Source organism: Terrapene carolina, unplaced genomic scaffold (genome assembly GCF_002925995.2).
Source record: "Terrapene carolina triunguis isolate 2854851 unplaced genomic scaffold, T_m_triunguis-2.0 Scaffold33895, whole genome shotgun sequence".
NCBI classification, from domain to species: domain Eukaryota; kingdom Metazoa; phylum Chordata; order Testudines; family Emydidae; genus Terrapene; species Terrapene triunguis.
In genome coordinates this window covers 6,510-15,659 of record NW_020698246.1, presented here as the reverse complement: position 1 = coordinate 15,659, position 9,150 = coordinate 6,510, and the positions used below count along the sequence as shown (strand labels likewise).

At 46.7% G+C, this 9,150-nt stretch overlaps 1 pseudogene; it reads left to right on the top strand.

Annotated features, from left to right (window-relative positions):
- Positions 1–3,862: 3,862 nt before the first annotated feature.
- LOC112123354 overlaps positions 3,863–9,150 on the top strand; it is an 11,433-nt pseudogene continuing 6,145 nt past the window's right edge.

The following is a 9,150-nucleotide window of genomic DNA, read 5'->3' as shown; positions in this document are numbered from 1 at the left end:
TCATCTGCCTGGGTTAACACTGGCCTACCCACATGGCTTAGTGTCTTGGGTAGAAGTCCCATTTCCTGCAGCTGTTTTTACCGTATAAAGGGGCTTGATTGTGCCTGAAAGACTGTTTAAATTATCCTCCACTGAGCATCTGAGATAACCCATTGCTAAGATGAATGGGGGCTTGTAGCGAGGCGATGACTCCCCGCTGCAGCTCCTCCTGCTGGTCATCCAGGGAATTAGCTCACCAGCCTCCGGAGCACACTCTGCAGGCCGGTGTCTCGCTTGCCGCTGGCCCGCGTGTCCCTCCCGGACCCCAGTGCCCCTGCTCTTGGGGTTCTGCCCCCTGCAGTATCCCACACTCTCGCTGGGTCTCCCCTCCCCAGGGAATCCCCAACCCCCTATCCCCACCTCACCTCAGTCTCGGGCTACTGCCAGTCACCATCTAGCCCCCGCTCACTGGGGCAGACTGCAGTATAATTGCTACTCATCATCGGCAAGGAGGGTTTGGACCTGCTGCCTCTGCCTACCCTTGGGCTGCCCTCTCTGCAACCCCTGTACCTTCTCGGCCTTTAACAAGGTCTGCAGCCTGGGGGTTTTCCAGGCTGGAGCTCCCCAGCGCTTCTGGCCTTTCCCCAGCCCTGCTCCACTTTAGATTCCCTGCTCGGCTCCCAGCAGCCAGGCCCGTCTCCCTCAACAGCTAGAGAGAGACTCTTGAGCTCTGGCTAGCAGCTCTTTTATAGGGCCAGCTGCGGCCTGACTGTGGCATGGCCCCAGCTGAGGCTGCTTCCCCAATCAGCCTTTCCTCAGCCACAGTCCTCTCCAGGGCTGTTTTTAACCCTTCAGGGCAGGAGCGGGGTGACTGCCCCGCTACAGGACTGTTCAAACCTCTCCAAACTATGGTGCCAGGCTCTCTGCCAACTTATCTCTGCAATGGTTATGTGTGGCTCATATATTTGAGTTTTTCTTCAAAACCATGACAGCTGGAGATTAGTGACGATGGAAACGTTTCTGACAGAACCGTTTTCCATTGAAAAATGTGGTTTTGTTGACATTTAATGTTGTGTGGGAACATGTTGATTTTGATGAAAATTTCAAATGGAAAAAGTCAAAATGTTTCAATTCATTTCATTTAAAATTTTAACATTATATTAAAATATTACTTTTATATTAGATTTCTATATTATATTTAATATCAGGCCTATATCAAGTATATTATATTTAATATCCTAATGTACACATTGAAACAACATGAAACAAAATGGTAAAATCAACATGTTTCTCTTCAACACTATCAAACGATGTTCAAGAAAGATGATTTCAAACTGGAACAGCTGTAGAGAAAGTCTACTAGGCTGATCAGAGGAGTGGAGAGTCCATCTTACGAGTAGAGACTAAAGGAGCCGGGCTTGTTTAGCCTAGGAAAATGAAGGCTAAGAGGGAATCCAATTGCGCGCGCGCTCTCTCTCTCTCTCTCTCTCTCTATATATATATACACACATTAGGGGTGGGGGGTAAGCACCAAGGAATGAGAAGAGCTATTGAACCTAAAGGCCAATTTTGGCACAAGAACAAATGGAGATAAACTGGCCAGGAACAAGCTGAGGCTAGAAATGAAAAGAAGGTTTCTAAACATCAGAGGAGGGAGGTTCTGGAACAGGAGTGGGGGGCAAACAATCCAACTAGTTTTAATATGGAGCTCAATAAATTTTTGATTGGCACTAGATAACTGGGTTGTCTGCAATAGCTGGGGCTGGACTCAATGACCCAGGAGATCCCTTCCAGTCCTATATCCAACATTTCTATCGAAATTAAACATTCTGATGGTTCCAAACTGAAATGTTTCTGAATTGTTATTCTGCAGAAAATTTCAACGTTTGGGCTTTTTGTTCCGATGTCAGTATTTTCCACGGAATGAAAACTCTGGTTCCTGACCAGCACTACTGGAAATTTACTAATTTTTAAAATCCAAGCTGAGGTTATGGAGAACATGATAGTACCTCCAGAGACATGTCAGGAGAGGGATGAGGTACTACCTGTTTCCAAGCCCTGGCATAATTAGAGTGTAGAACTCACTGGCACAGGAGGTCAATAAGGCCAAGGAATTAGCAACATGCAAAGAGGTACTGGACATTTATGTGGATATTAAGAGTATCTCAAATTGCCATAATTAATGCCAAGGGAAAGGATATTAAACCTCCTGCTTCAACTATTTAAACCTCCACCTTTAACTATTCAAAATCAGGATGAGATTTTGATGGGGCCAGAAGATTATCCCACATCTGACTACTCTGGCATTCTCACACCTTCCTCTGAAACATCTGGTGCTGGCCAGTGTCCCCAGGATTAAAGTGACCCCAGGTCTGATCCAGTCTGGCAATTCCTGTGTTCTCACAATGACTGTTCATTTAGGGAGCCATTTGTCCTGTCTTCTGAGAGAAAGGCACAGCCTATTGTCAATGAATTATGGACCCCAACACACATGTGATGTTAACCAAACATGAGACCTCATCTTGGAGGAACACCTAGAACTGCTATACAGGCCAAAAATAGTCTGGAATTCAGCCTCAGAAGTCAACGCATCTGTTCCATCCACGATGGACTTTAGACTAGAAATAAAGCGCTTTGGTTTACATATAAGGCACATATTTTTTAACAGGGAGAGAAGTTAACCATTGGAACAACTTACCAAGGGGTGTGATGGATTCTCCATCACTGGCAATTTTAAAATCAAGACATTTTTCTAAAAGATAAACTTTTGTTCAAGCAGGAACTGATAAAGCCCTATGGCCTGTGTTATGCAGGAGTTCAGACTAGAAGATCACAGTGGGCCCTTCTGGCCTTAAAAACTGTGACTGTGAATAACATGAAAGTGTTACAGCGGAAAACAAAGCTAAGTATGATCAGAGGGTGAGTCGGATGCATCAGACCTCCAGCTGGTGTAAACTGGCGTAGCTCCACCAAAGTCAATTTACACCAGTTGGGGATCTGGTCCATAAACTTGAGGTAGGGTGGAACTTTCAAATGCCTCTTGTGGCACTGAATTCCAGTCTAATTACGTCTTGTGTGGAAGAGGTATTTCCTCTCCTAGGGACTAAAAGGTAAGAGGACCTGGGTGCTTCATTAAAGCACTTTCGAAAATATCCCAAGAGCAAATAGTCCAGCTTTACATCAGCAGTAACTGATACAGAATCCAGCCCAGATTCCAGTCCATGCTACACCCATCCCATAACTCTAATATACTAACCAAGGTCATCATTCTTTTCCCCTGTGCTCTGCAGACCTGTTCCTTTGCCTGCACTGCCCTTTGCGCCAAATCATGTCAAGCATTTTCCTATCTGACTTAATCCACCAAATAAGCAAAGTAAAACTTTAACTGGCTGAGCACATCAAGCCTTTATATACCAATGAGTCCGTTTGCAAGAGGGTAAAACCTGGGGATTAGCAGGGACTCAATCCTGGCAGAAAATCCATCTAGCATTCCTGGAACGGGTGTCTTTCCACTGACTTGGGACTGAACTGTTTGCCACTGCAAACTGGGACCAGTTAACCTGGGATTTCTGCAGCAACAGGAAAAACAACAGACACTTAATGCAAGTGGCAACCTGCAAAGTTATTAAGCCAACTTGCCACCTTCTGCAATTTTAACCTGTGGTATTAAGGGGCTATTTGCTGGGATGCACATACCTTACAAGAAGTTCAGCATAAGCATCCCAAGTGGCCATACTTCCATTTTATGGTGTGAAATAGCACCACCGAGCAGTTATTTTTTGGCCAAACCACTGAGATATTTTGCTAACACAGGGGAAGAGTGTATTCTTCTCATCCATCATTGGTAATTTTTTTTTTATCGACCCAGCGCCACCCGAGAGCCATGAGTTTTCCAGAACTTCTGGACCACATTGGTGGCATGGGACGCTTCCAAGTCATGCATGTGGCATTCCTGGCCATCCCGCTCTTAATGCTGGCCAGCCATAACCTCCTGCAGAACTTCACTGCTGGGATCCCAGAGCATCACTGTCAAGTGCGCATCATGGCCAACTACACCCATCATGCCAATCTCACAGCCAGCCTACCTGCTGAAGATCTGCTCCGGGTCTCCATTCCCATGGACAGGAGCCAGAAGCCGGAGAAGTGCCAGCGGTTTGTCACCACCCAGTGGCAGCTCCTAAACCCAAATGCCACAAGCACCAACACCATAGAGCTGGATATTGAGCCGTGTGTAGACGGGTGGACCTATGATAAGAGCCTGTTCACTGACACCATTATAACTGAGGTGAGAGAAACCTGACTGTATAGTCCAGGCAGTGCTGTCATAGGGAGACAGTGTGGCTCAGTGCCTAGGGTACTGAGCTGAGAGAGGAGGAGACCCAGGTTTTATTCCCAGCTCTGCTACTGATCTGCTGTGGGAAAATCACTTCCTCTCTGTTTCCTTTCCCGTCCTTTGTCTATTTAGAATGTAAGCTCTTTGGGACTGTCTCTAACTATGTGGGTATAGCACACTGGGGCCCTGATCTCGGTCGGGGTCTGTGCAGCGCCTGACATGATGGGGCCATGATCTCGGTCAGGGTCTGTGCAGCGCCTGGCACACTGGGGCACTGATCTCAGTTGGGGTCTGGGCAGCACCTGGCACAATGGGGCCCCATATCTCCTTTAGGATCTATATGTGCTATGCTAATACAACACAATAGCTTGTAGACTGTTGCGTTGCACTAGGCTCTATATACACACACAGTGAGAGACAGTCCCTCCACCAAATCTCTTACTGTTGTGATCTGGCAGACTGTTTTTCCCCCTTGGCACAGGTATAACTGACCACACAAGGTAGTAGGGTTGCCACCTCCTGTGACGTTGCACTCTATATGATTTTATGAAAATATGCTAATGTAACTGGAATATGCTTCGTGCAAAAGGTCTCTTGTAAGGTTTCATTACAAAGCTTATAATCTGCTGAGTGTGATCATCCTATTTGTATAAATGTACCACTCTTGTATCTGAAGCTAGAAATATGAAATATAACTCTAAGGGCCTATTGTAATTATGCAAAGCGTGGGCCATTAATGGTGGTTTGGAATCTTGATGACTCCCATTAACCAGGACAATTGACTGTAGATGGCTCTGTTTTACCTGTAAGTCTTCCTGTATATGTGTGTGCTGGCAAGTGGGTAATGAAGTCTTTCAGTGACATGTGATCATGTCACCTGAACTGGAATCCATCTTTAACCTGGTGTCTTTCCATTGAGAAGGAGGGGGTGGGAACCCAGAGAGGGACAAAGGATTCCCGCCTTATGCAAAAGATATATAAATGGGTGGAACAGAACAAAGGGGGCTGCCATCATGAGGAATCCCCTAGCTACCACCTGAGCTGGAACAAGGGCTGTACCAGGGGAAAGGATTGTGCCCAGACTAGGAGGCATCCAGTCTGTGAAAGAAACTTATGAAAACATCTCTGAGGGTGAAATTTTATCTGTACTCAGTAGTATTACTGTATTAGTCTTAGATTTGCATGTTTTATTTTATTTTACTTGGTAATTCACTTTGTTTTGTCTGTTACTACTTGGAACCACTTAAATCCTACTTTCTGTATTTAATAAAATCACTTTTTACTTATTAATTAACTCAGAGTATGTATTAATACCGGGGGAGTGGGGGAACAGCTGTGCTTCTCTCTATCAGTGTTATAGAAGGCGAACAATTTATGAGTTTACCCTGTATAAGCTTTATACAGGGTAAAATGGATTTATTTGGGTTTAGACCCCATTGGGAGTTGGGGATCTGAGTGTTAAAGACAAGAACACTTCTGTGAGCTGCTTTCAGTTAAGCCTGGAGCTGTGGGGCAAGTAATTCAGACCCTGGGTCTGGGTTGGAGCAGATGGGCATGTCTGGCTCAGCAAGACAGGGTGCTGGGGTCCCAAGCTGGCAGGGAAAGCAGGGGCAGAAGTAGTCTTGGCACATCAGTTGGCACCTCCCAAGGGGGGTTCTGTGATTCAACCCGTCACACCTCTGAGGTACAAAAAAATGGGACATCTAAGATGATCCTGAGCCCATAAAACTGGCAGGGTGCACTGAGTACCCTGACAGATTTCCCAGGACAGCTACCTCAAAAAAGGGATGACCCTGGGAAAACCTGGATGGGTGGCAACTCTACAAGGTATAGGGCAAGGGGACCACACCCACTGTTCGTACGGTAACAGGTTTGCTGACTGACCAGTATAGATCTCCCCATCCCCCCATACACATACTTGACCGTATGGGTTCTCTGTACACCAATTTTACTCGTGGGTGTCCACTTCAGAGCCTGATTTTTGGGGCTCAGATTTTCAGTGTGGGGGGGTGTGAATAGCCCCTTGATAACCCAGCCCTGTGGGAAGGCCAGTAAAAATGCTCCACTCCCAGCTCCCCAGCATAGGGGGTGTGGCCTGATTGCACTGAGCTCTGCTTCCCTGGGGCATCAGGAGGAAGAGTGGAAGTCGGAGCAGCTCCGAGGCCACTCGACACATACCCCAGGGGTTAAGTAGGGTCCAGAAAGGGGGAGCACAAGTGTGGGTTAAAGCCACCTCTTCCCATCTCTGTGTCTGTCTGGAGCAAAATATCAAGACCCGGGAATCAAAGTATCCTCTATACAGACCAGGCTACAGCATGTCCAACCTCCCCTCCCCGCCACCCATAGGCACTTTCAAAAACTTCCAGCTCAGGCAATGTGTGCCCTGAAATCTTCCTGCTCTCACTGGTCTCTGTTTTCTTCCCCCGGTGCAGCGGGATTTGGTGTGTGAGTCCAGGACACTCCGGCAAATGGCGCAGTCGCTCTACATGGCTGGTGTGCCGGTGGGGTCAGCTGTGTTTGGACGCCTCGCGGACAGGTGAGATGGTGAGGCTGCGACTCCGAGCTCCACACGCTTTCATGTTGCTAGTGTGAGCTGGAGCCACACCAACCTCAGCTCCAAAAACATGTCACAATGGTTATGTACCTACTGCCTGCAGATCAGGACTGTGTAGTGGCCCTGGAGAGGGGTTGCTGGGAATGCTGCAGGTCACAACTGATACGAATTGGCAGAGGGAACAGGGTTAAGGTTGAGGGGCATCACAGAGCTGGGGGAGGGGAGGCCAGGGCTGGAACAGCAGGAGGGCTGCAGTTCGGGCTTGAGGTGCATCGGCAGAAGTGTACTGGGATAACGTCATGCATTCAAATTAATTCCTAACCCTGAATTTTGGTTCAAGCACTCTCCATTGCAAACAGTGCTTAGAGGCAGCTGAGATCACCAAAGTAGGAGTAATGGGTGCCATATGGTGCAATCATACCAGCCTCCAAATTCCCTGCCCTGGGCCAGCTTCCTGATCTCCCCACCCCCCCATTAACTCTGTTCTCTGTGCTGCAGGTTTGGCCGGAAAGCCCTCCTGATCTGGTGCTACCTGCAAATGGCGGTAACAGGCATCTGTGCTGCTTTCTCCCCCAACTTCACCATGTACTGCGCCTTCCGCTTCCTCACCGGCCTGGCCATTTCTGGCATCTCGGTCAATTCTGTCTCGCTGTGTAAGTAGGCGCTTCAGGTCTGAATGATCCCAGCAGACTAAGGAGCAGAGGCAAGTTACTCTCCAGCCAATCTTATAAAGGTGCCTCTGATAGCACCGGACACCTGCTGTCTGCTCCTGGGAGAACCAGGACAGAACAAAATTCACCCTGTGTAGTGGGCCCAGCACAAGCGTATGCGCCACTTTTGTTGGGTCAGTTGAAACGTTTTGTTTATCTTTCAACCATTTTGTATTTTCCAAACATTTTTTACTATACTTTTTCTAAACAAAAAGTCATTTTACACTGAAAAACTGAAATTTGTCATCTCCAATTTTTCATCTTCAAATCTTTTTTCTTAAAATGTTTTAGAGTCAAGACATTTGTCAAAAACACTTCCTTGCAGAACATTTCCTGAAAAACCTTTTGCTAAATTTTTTCAGACCAACGCTAATTACAACCCTCCCTTTGGTCTGTCTTGTCTATTTAGACTGTCAGCGCTTTGGGACAGGGATGGCTCGCACTATGGGGTTGTACAATCCCTGGCACAACGGGGCCCCAATCTCAGCTGGGTATATTCAGGTGGTATTTTAAGAATAGTGACGACTCAGGAGTAGGGTGACCAGATGTCCCCATTTTATAGGGACAGTCCCAATTTTTGGGTCTTCTTCTTATACAAGGTCCTATTACCCTCCCACCCCTGTCCCGATTTTTCACATTTGCTGTCTGGTCACCCTACTCAGGACAGAGGTGGACTTGTGGTATCTCAGCTAAATCTGGATCCTTTTTAGTTATAGTTAATTTCTAGCCCTGTGGTGTGAATAATATACTCACCCAAAGGCAATGTGGTTTAGCAGCTTGGATCAGTGTGTTTGTTACCTCTTCACTGGAAGCATTTAGTGCCGTATCTAGCACATTGCTTTCAGACTCTCTCTTTTTTCGACTTAATCCATGCAAAACAACGTAAAATTTTAACCAAGTGACCTGCTTAAGGCCTTATATAACCCTCCGAGGGATATATAAACCCCCACCTGCTTTTCCAGTGGGTAAAATGCAAGGATCAATGTGGAATTAAGCTTGGCAAAACCATTCCCTTATGCGTCTACAGTTCATAGAAAAGGTGTGTGGAGTTTTCCCGCAGCTGACAGGAAACTAGGAATGGTTGCATGTGGATTTTTGCAACAAAGGAGAAGCAACGTGGTAGCACACTCAGTTATTTAGGGAGAATATAACTCAACGCCTCTTCTTTGGAAACTACACCGTCGAGAATCCATGGACACTATTTGCCAACAGCTGACTTTTTGTAAGAAGTGCTGCGCTTTATGGCTGTCTTTGAAGTTGTGAAGTGGAATACAAGCCGGATTCAAATTAACATCTTTCTGTGTAGATATTTTCATCGCACAACGTTTAATTTTTACAAGTAATCGACCTATTCAGGTAACGACCGTTATTCGAGCCCCATCGTTTTTGCTTAACCCAGACAGTTAGTGCTGAATCTTCCAACCCGGCACTATGAGTTTTGCCGAGCTCTTAGACCACGTCGGGGGGATGGGTCGCTTCCAAATCATCTCTGCTATCTTACTGGCTATCCCAAGTTTCATGATGGCCAGCCATAACCTCCTGCAGAACTTCACTGCTGCCACCTCTGAGCACCA